We start from the raw sequence: 9,529 nt of genomic DNA, 5'->3' as shown, positions 1-9,529 counted from the left end.
ATCATCGTCGTAATAAGAACATATGATCATTTGTATATTTGTATTATATTTATTTTATATTAAATTTATGCTAAATACAAAAAGTATCATATAATAATTTGAATTAATATACTAAATATAATATATTTTTTATTTTTATTAAATTTGTATGCAATATTTATTAAAATTTTAAATCAATATTTTTTTTCACATCATTTTAATATATATTACCACATTATATTTATATTTAAAATTATAAAATGTAATAATTTTTGCAGCTGCTCAACTCAAACAAATGGGTGTGTGACACATTCCATTTTTGGCCCTGTCTTTAACTAAATTTAGGGCCGCAAAATTAGATGCACGTGATAAGTTTTGTCGTATGTGCTTATCAATATGACGTGTGACTAAAATTTTTTTTGTCTTAAACTCTGACATTTAATAGTTATTTTAGATTTTAATTAATTTGAAGTTAAATGGAATTAAACTTTATAAATGGGATAAATTTTTAAAAATTTATTTTTTTTATTTATAAATTTTAAAGTAAAATTTATTTAAAAAAATTAAATTTTTTATTATCAATAAATATTAACGGTTATTATTTTATTATTATAAATATAAAATTTTAAAATTTGACTTTTAATCAAATTTTAAATTGAAAACGAATTCAGAACGCAAACTTTGAATAAAAAAGAACCAGAACGAGCTCTTTACTTATAATAGCAAAAGGAAATTCAAATCTCAATATAAGAGAATTATAACAAATTAAAACCTATTGTCAAGTGACCTGTGGCTGCAGGCTTTTCAAAATTTATAACTTGTGGCTTGTTTGGCAAAGTTTTTATATATTCGTTTTTTCTCTTAATTTAATTGTTGTACCTGTCACGAGTCGAGACTTAAGTTTCGAACTCACGCGATTTCGAGATCTGAACATCCACTCATCCGACGTCTCAGATTAGTCTGATCATCACGGTTCACACCCTTATGAGGTATTATCTGCTCTAACCCCTGACTTTAGGATTTTATCTTACAAAAGTCACATCACAAGAAAAAGGTAGTGTGAATCCTTTTATACCCCAGTGGTCCTCTTATTCTGTTCGATGTGAGATTCAGGACTCTTCCTTAGGTCTGTGACATTCTTTCTCATCAAATCTTGTGACGCTTTTGTCACGGAAGCTGACCATCCTGCCTACTTTCTTCGAGGTGCTTGGCGTGGATCGAACGATTTAGGGCTGGCTCTGATACCACTTGTCACGGGTCGAGACTTAAGCTTCGAATCTGCGCGACTCCGAGACCTGGACATCCACTCATCCAACGTCTCAGATCAGTCTGACCGTCACGGTTCACACCCTTGTGAGGTATTGTCCGCTCTGGCCCTCATAACCTCACGATTTTATCCTACAAAAGGCACCTCCCAAAGAAGAGGTAGTGTGAACCATTTTATACCCCAGTGACCTTTTTATTATGTTTGATATGAGATTCATGACTATTCCTTAAATCCGTGACATATTGACCTGACATATGTTTAGGTAAGCTTTTCATTTTTTAAATTTCTACATTTCAAATTTAGGTAAACATTTATTTTAAACACATAAAAATTATTTCTTAATAATATTTTTAAAAAATTAAAGATAATTTTTATTTTATGTTATGCATAATTTTAACGATATAAACTTTATATAATAATTTATAAAATATTAAAAGATATTAAAAAAAGTTATCAACTTTTAAATATTTAAATAAATTATAATCAAATTTATTTATAAATATCAAATAAATTTATTTATGAATATAAATAAATTAAATAAAATTTTATTTATATTTAATTTATTTAATTAATAAAAAAATATTATTCAAAACCATCCATTCAACTTAATAAATAAAATTAAACATATTCATAAATAATTTGTCCCAATCTCTATTAATTTACACCTTAAGTGCAAATCGTAAAAGTAGCAGTATTTAAAGCCAAAACCTTGGAAAGTGATACCTTTGGCTCTTAGTTACCACAGCTGTTTGGGAAGGAACAGTGATTCTCGGATATATGCTTAAACTGCCACCCATCTCTCTAATTCCATATGCTGTGTACCTTTCACAACGCATAGAATTGTAATGCAAAGAGAATTCAGACGCAGAGCTTCCCACAAGGCTCTAGCTTGGTTCAATTCTTTCAATCCTTCTCGGTATGTCAATGTGTTGACGATAGATGCTGGAAATTGTTCAGTGTTAATCCATAGTTTTGGTGATGGATGCTGGGGGATATCTGGGGTTCTTTTACTTTTTTTGAATTTTTGATAGGGAACTATAAAAGAGTTCATTTTTTTGACTGGTGATAGTCTGATCTGTTGAACGTGCTTTGCTCTAAGAGTAACATAGTTTGAATTTCATTCATAAAATTACCAAAAGGGTATTTTCTACTCTTTATGAAGGTTAAAGATTTGTAGAGATATGTATTGAGAATTTGACAATTTCACGTCATTTTGTTCCTTTTTTTATGATGTGATGAAACTTATTTGCCACTGTTGTTGAATGTTTAGTTGGCTAATTTTTACATTTCTTTGTTTCAAGAATCTATTTTGCTGTGGTTTGTTCCAAAACTCAATACAGGGTTTTTTATATTTCCCAATTTTACCTATGGCAGGTCTCCTCATTCTTTACCTTTTGCAACTGTCGAAGCTGAAGGGATATCAGGTTCTCAACCTGCTGAAGTACTAAACTTGGGTAGGTATTCCTGTTGTATGATAAGTATTTGCTATTCATAAATAAATCTTGAAAAATTATGTTGCCCCATGCTCCTGAGAGACATTTCATTCGAAAAATATTTAATTTGTTGTTTTGCGTCACACTTTGCTTCAAACTAATATCGGTTTCATTTCCCCATGGATCATGTTATGTCAGCATACAGGTAGGTGATAGAACTGTTTTCTATGGCCAAAAAAAAAAAAAAAAAGAACTGTTTTCTAATCGAGTCCAGAAATAAGCAATTTCTTATAACATGGAATGCTTCTGTTTTTAGTGCAAGGTAAATGGGCAGGATCTGCAGCTTGAAGCACTCTTGCGGATCCTTGGAATGGAGAACCATTCATTAAAGTTGCAGAAGTAGATGAAACTGGAATACAGGTATGCCTATTGGCCATTGGATATAATGTGTTTGATGCTTGTATTGCTTCATTTCTGACCAATCTCTGCTAGTTAAGTTTAAATTGTCTCAGCAAAAGCAGTGCATGTCTGGATCCTCAGGTTAGATATTCTTTTTACTCACGGTTGATTCTCATGATTGGAAAAGCACTTTCATGGCTTTATGTAATAAGAATAAATTTACTCCTCCTAGAACACCATGATCATCAGACCACTTGATTTCTATTTTATTTTAACAAAACATTACCATAAGTAGTTCACCTTTGTAGATGAGAGTAGTAATAATGCTAATGTATCTCATATAACTTGGAGAAAGAATTAAAATGATAATAAAAGAAGATCTGTCAGTCTCTAGCAGCTAGGTTCTCTGGTGATGTTGTCAGTTAAATGTTGTCAAGGCATGATTTATTTGTTATTTTGTACTTGAAGTGAGCCATGTTTAACATCGCAGTGAATGATGAGGGATTTGTTTGCTATCATTTAATTCTGTTCATAAGTCTCTCAATGGCATTTGAATATTTTAGAACTTGATATTTGTTACGGTATGTCATCATATTTCTCATAGTTTCTGAAATTGAAAAAGAATAATTTGCAGGTCGCTATTATTACTCTCAATTTCCCACTGGAGATTCCTGTGCTTCAGCTGCTGGGAGCACTCTATATGGGCAACAAACCTGTTCATAAAGTTTATACCAAGGTCTATTACTAGAAGCTCAATTTTGTTTTCATTCATTGATTTGATTGGTACTTTGATGGTCTATTATGAGTTATATTTTGAAACGTTTTTCTGTAGGTAAGCATTGTCATGGAGAAAATGACGTGCCTGCTTCATTATTGTGGGTTACCCGAAGAAGATATAGACTTCATAAATTCTGATGATAAGATCGTGAACAAACTGCTGATGGAGGTTTGCTTTGAATATAAATAGTTAATAATTAACTTTGTGTTTGGTTAGACAACTTGTAAGGAGCATAACCCTTGAATTACTTCTAACTTTTTTTTTTTCATTTTGTTTCAATTATTTCCCTTGTTTTTCCATTTTTTTTTTAAGTTTCAATTCTCTTTAACTTTCTTTTATCTGCCTTTCTTGAGCCATTTGTTGACACTTTTCCCAGCCATGTCCGAAAAGTTCTAAATGAAATGTCAAACAGCTTTGGATATTGTAGGATATTAGGATTAGGATTTCTTTAACTATTCAACCCCTTTCTTTCGACATCCAAGCTTAAGCTTTTGTGCTCTAGAGCAATTTTAGGAAAGGTATATTTCTTTTATTTGTTCCCTTCGTTATCTCTCTCTTAATTGTATGATACAGAGGAGTGAATTTGCAATTTGAAGCATTGGAACTTTTCTTCTGGATATCAAAAAACATCTTGAGCGAGTGCATTTGATTATGGCAGTGATGGCAGCTGTTGGCCTTTAAAAGTTAATAGGTTTTTACATTTAAGGGAGGTAAAGAATATGATAGTATAAAAAAAAAAAAAACAAGGCTGGATCAACGGTAACACATGTAGGGGGTTGGCATAGGTGGTAATAGATTTTTGTTATGAGAGCAATACTTTTTGCATGTAAGCACCATTTCTCTTGTATAGAGATTTTTTCTTTTTTCCTTTTATTTTTGCTTCCATGGAAACCACTTGATTTTTGAGAAAGGCTACTATATATATATATAAATATATCTATATATATATATATGTATATGTATATTTGTTTAAGGAGAAAAGCTTTTCTAATATTGTTGTACTTATGCCTACTAGCTCATGATGCTTCTTTTATGCAGGCGAACCCATGAATGACCCTCTTTCCGGGCAGCTCAATAGTGGCAGAGACATTGGCTATTGACCTGAAGGATCATGTAAAACTGGAAGATGCAAGATTTGATTGGAAAATTCTTAGACCTGATGTTGAAGAGGTTCCTCATAAACAAATTTTACACTTGTATATTCAATTCTTCTGGATATTTCAATGTCTTCTGATGGAAGGTTGATTATGTTACATGGATCTGCGACCACAATGCATATGCATGCAGTGGTCAAAAGTGCTGCGCTCAATCAATACTATTCATGCATGAGGTCAGTGACGTTCATTTGGAATTTTTACATTAGTTTAGCCAGCTATCACAAATGAATATATAATCCAAGAAAGAAACTAGATTACACTTCATTCTTATATATATATATATAGCAAATTTTCTATTTTTGATTCGTAATGAAGTTTTTCATTTTTCTATTCTTAGTAACGTGTATAATCTTTTATTGGTCTACAAGTTCACTCATATCTAAAATAAGGGATCTTGCTGAGAGAAGGAACTGTTCTTACAGTAAGTATGCTTCAGCAAGAAAGTATGCTTCATTTGTTGTATTTTATTTTCTTATTATCAATAGGGATTTACTGAAAAAAAAATACTTACATTCTATCTATTTGTTATTTAGGGGTGTAAACGAACTAAATATGGACGAATTTTGCTATATTCGTGATCTGTTTGTTTAATTAACGAATTATGAAATATTGTTTGTTATCGTTTATTAAACTTAATAAATAAGTATAAACGAATAGAAATTGAATTTGTTCATGAATTAATTGTATACGTTCTGCTCATTTATATTTTTATTGTTATTCACTTAAGACATATAGTGATTCCTATAAAAAATTTGAAATTGAAATTAAAGCAAATCCTTTCATTGATCATATCAAGAAATAAATTTGGCTTTTAGGATGATCAAGAAATTCCTAAAATTTGACTGTTGGTCAAATGAGTTAAAATAACAAAGGTAGTTCCTGCTTAGTTGAACTTGATTGGATTATTATCTTTCTTACATTAATGAAACTAAATACTATTGATTGATTTAACTTAATAATATAACTTGTTGATAGTGTATATTTTTAGCAAACAATCATATGATCTGTTGGTAGAATCCTGGACTCTTAGTTCCATTGATCATGGTTTAATTCTTGATAATTTCAAATATCCAAGGAAAAAAAATGAAAAAGCATGGCGTTCCAGATTTTATTCATAGTTTTCCATTTCTGCTAATATTTCTGTTATCTGTATAAATTGTTGCAAGTCACAACTGAAGCAATGTTGGAGCACAAAAAGAAATTGCTTCAAATTTCAGGTTCTAAGTTACTTTTTGGAGGAGAATCCTTAGAGAATCATTCTATTCCACCTATATATGGTGTTCTGAAGCCAACTGCCATTTACATTCCCGTTGAAGAAATTTTAAAGGAGGCTAATTATGAACTTGTAACCAAAAAATTTTTGGGTCATTTCAGGTTTAACCATACAAGTTAACATGCAAAAGATGGAATATTATCCTTTTAATATTTGCTGAATAGAGAAGGTACAAATATTGATCAATGCTTTTGCTTGTAGATTGTAACTGATTCTAAGAAGGATCAATTATCGATGGTTTTGGATGCTTTGGATCGAATGCGTGTACATCTAACTGTTGCCATCGTCTCAAACGATCCCATCTTCTTGCAGGTAGGCAGGTAAGACTTAATCATGTTGCAATTAATAGTTTTAATCAAATAATGAAATTTCAAAGTTTAGAACTCTGAACTTGAATGGTCCATTATTTGGCTTAAAAATCATTTTCATGAATAACACTGAAGGAGGAGATGAAAATAGAAGGAAACCTATATTTGGTACAAGGAACAATAAATGGAAAGGAAAGAGAAGAAAAAAGTTGAGGATGAAGCCATAAACAAGACAACTTTTACCTTGACCTTTCTTTTCATTTCTTTTTTTTAACAAAGGAGGCTATAGCTTGAGAATATAATAAGGGATTGAAGGTGTTAGAGATTTCAATCTTAAACTTGCCCAATGTTAACTCTTAAGATAGTTACATAAATTAACTGTTTAGTTCTTTTCATCCTCATTGTTTCATTCTTAAGAAACCCAGTTTAAGTGAATCTAAATTGCAATGGGTGTGGTGAAGCTTCGGACTGGCTGGAGATCCTAGAGGAGCAGGAATTGGGGATTCAGAAGCAATAAAGCTTTGTTTGGTCATGTCACAGGGAAATCATATATGATCTTGGTCCCTTGCCAATGGATTGGCAAATTCCACCCTCAACTTGAGGATTGAGGAGTGTATTTAAAATTAATACTTGGAGCTTCATCTATGTACTCATTAGCAAATGAGAGGGAAATTTTTTGTAGTTCCCTTTTTTTTTTCTCAAAAACATAAAAATAAATACTTTTGACATTTTTAAATCTGAGTCTAGTCTTAGTTTCAGGTAGTCTACATTAGATGCTCATATAAACTGCATGAGGATCCCCCCAACTGCATTCAATGGTTTCTCTGCTTTTTTTTTTTGTTCTATTTTCAAAATCCATATGGACCAAATATACAATCTAGGGATATCAATACATTTAAACTATAAGTACATTTTTTAGTAGTTTTAAAGGTTTTCCCCCTCTTTTTCTTGAGATTCTTTTAAGTAAATAAAAAATCTTATTAATTTTGAGTACTATAATTTACTATAAATTATAAAGAGAGCTATGTTGAGCTACTTTTATCTTATGAATCTTATACTTAACATATGCATTCCCCTTCTCTTGATTTGAATTTAATTAAAACAAAAAAAAATCATTAAGCTAAAAAAAAATCTGTAGCTTAAATTTAGATATGATAAAAAAAAAAAATCTTTAAGGTATGATAGTTGGCCTTATTTCTGTTTGATATTCATGGATAGTTGAAGCATTAACTGTTTTGAAAATTTGTAATGTATTTCATTTCATATTACTTAAGGGATGAGGAGACTAATGTTTCAAAATCATCAAGTTCAGCTAGAAGCAAGAAAACAGTGAAGAAGACAGTGATGGAGCACTGTTACGAACCTGAAATGGTGGAGGTGAGCTAGTCATTTATATAGAATGGGCAACCTGGTTTGATGCTTGTGTTGGAATTTGCATTTATGTACATTTTTCGTTGTTGGATTTTGAGTTGCTTCTGAAAACATCTAATCTTAGATTATTCTGGCAGATTCGACAAAGTCTCCAATCAGGGAATGTGCTTAGTCTCTTGTAAATTCATGCTGAGTGTTTTATCTTGAGCTTCATCCAATTAACATTACTGTTTGCTGAACTGATTTTGATATTTGTTTGGCATACCTTGCATAAAAGAAGGCTTAGCAATACATTTGAATTTTAAAGATCAAAACAGTTATAAAGCATAACTATTTTAAAGATTTATCCTCATATTTTATGCTTACTAAAAGGAGGGAAAAAACTCCTCAACATTAGAAATGTGTCCAACTAAAAGCATTTTCAAAATTCTAGTTCAGCTATTGGTAAATAATCACGAGCTTTCTAGAAAATTCTCATGCATTTAAATATGAATACATGCATTCATGCATGCATGCCGGCAACCCAGTATTTTTATTCCTAATGGTGCTATTTCTTTGCTTATGCATAATACCTGCCTTATTGTTTTAACCAGAATTTGATAATGTAAATATGCTGCAGGCCTATCAAGAAAGCGTGTTGAAAGCATTTAAGAGGATCCTTGAAGATGGCATCTTCAGTTTTGTCATTTGTACGGTTCTTCAAATGAAATTTTAGGCTAATGAAGGCAGTGATTTTTATCTTTGCTCTAATATTGTGGTCATTTTATTTGTTAAGGTGGATTAGAAGATGTTTGTTGTTGAAATTTTTCATTTTTACTAATGTGGTTACATGTTTCCTTTTGGTCTGATGATTTTGAGGTTATGCCTACTTTTTATTTTCAAATTCTTCTATTCTCAGTGGTAGCATAAAGGCAGATACATATCTCTCCTCCAGATTGTGGGTTAATGTAACTGCATTAGTTAAATATGATTTAGAAAACTGAGGATGTCCTTTCTCATTATTCTTTCCAAAGGAGAGAAAAAAATGGGTCAAGGGAATGCACAGGCTTCATTAGCTTAAAAAATTAAAGATTCTCCCAGTTATGCTGGTTTGTTACAGCATTTAACCACATAAGTGATCTAGTTTCATTGGCATTTAAGTGGTCATGCAGTGCCCATGCACTGCTTACATTTTCAACTATCTACAGTGCAGTTTTTGTTCGGCAATTGATCCTTTTCTTGCTGGAATGTGTGCTTCGTCTTAGTGGATGACCGCAATCTGCGGGTACCTGATTTTGCTCCTTTTCGGGCAGTTGGAAAGGTATACTCTCAATTCTTTCTAGCACCCTCTCTGCAAGAGTATTCTTTGCGAATACTTTAAAGGTGTGCTGGTCTTCATTTGGATCTGCTTGTACTTTGGTAGCATAAACATTAATATGCTGCATTTGATGTTGAGTTTTCTTCCTTTTATTTTAAATTTAATTAAGCTATAGTTTTTCAAAAATTTTGTTTTACTTGTAAATTCTTCTCTATTTTCGGTCCCAATTTATTAATGTAAATTTTTGTTTGTTCTCTATCAAGGCAA

At 31.3% G+C, this 9,529-nt stretch overlaps 1 pseudogene across 1 annotated transcript; it reads left to right on the top strand.

Annotated features, from left to right (window-relative positions):
* Window positions 1–2,043: 2,043 nt before the first annotated feature.
* On the top strand, window positions 2,044–8,816 carry LOC111312378 (delta-1-pyrroline-5-carboxylate dehydrogenase 12A1, mitochondrial-like; annotated as a pseudogene). Its single transcript, XR_016345210.1, has 9 exons — window positions 2,044–2,162; window positions 2,621–2,700; window positions 2,996–3,099; window positions 3,701–3,814; window positions 3,911–4,024; window positions 4,895–5,186; window positions 6,488–6,606; window positions 7,869–7,971; window positions 8,585–8,816. The product of XR_016345210.1 is annotated as a delta-1-pyrroline-5-carboxylate dehydrogenase 12A1, mitochondrial-like (transcript).
* Window positions 8,817–9,529: the final 713 nt, after the last annotated feature.

Source organism: Durio zibethinus, chromosome 9 (assembly GCF_047325235.1).
Source record: "Durio zibethinus cultivar Kanyao isolate XHJ-2024 chromosome 9, ASM4732523v1, whole genome shotgun sequence".
In the NCBI taxonomy this organism is placed as follows: domain Eukaryota; kingdom Viridiplantae; phylum Streptophyta; class Magnoliopsida; order Malvales; family Malvaceae; genus Durio; species Durio zibethinus.
Note: the sequence above shows the minus strand (reverse complement) of the source record. Positions and strands in the feature narration are given on the sequence as shown.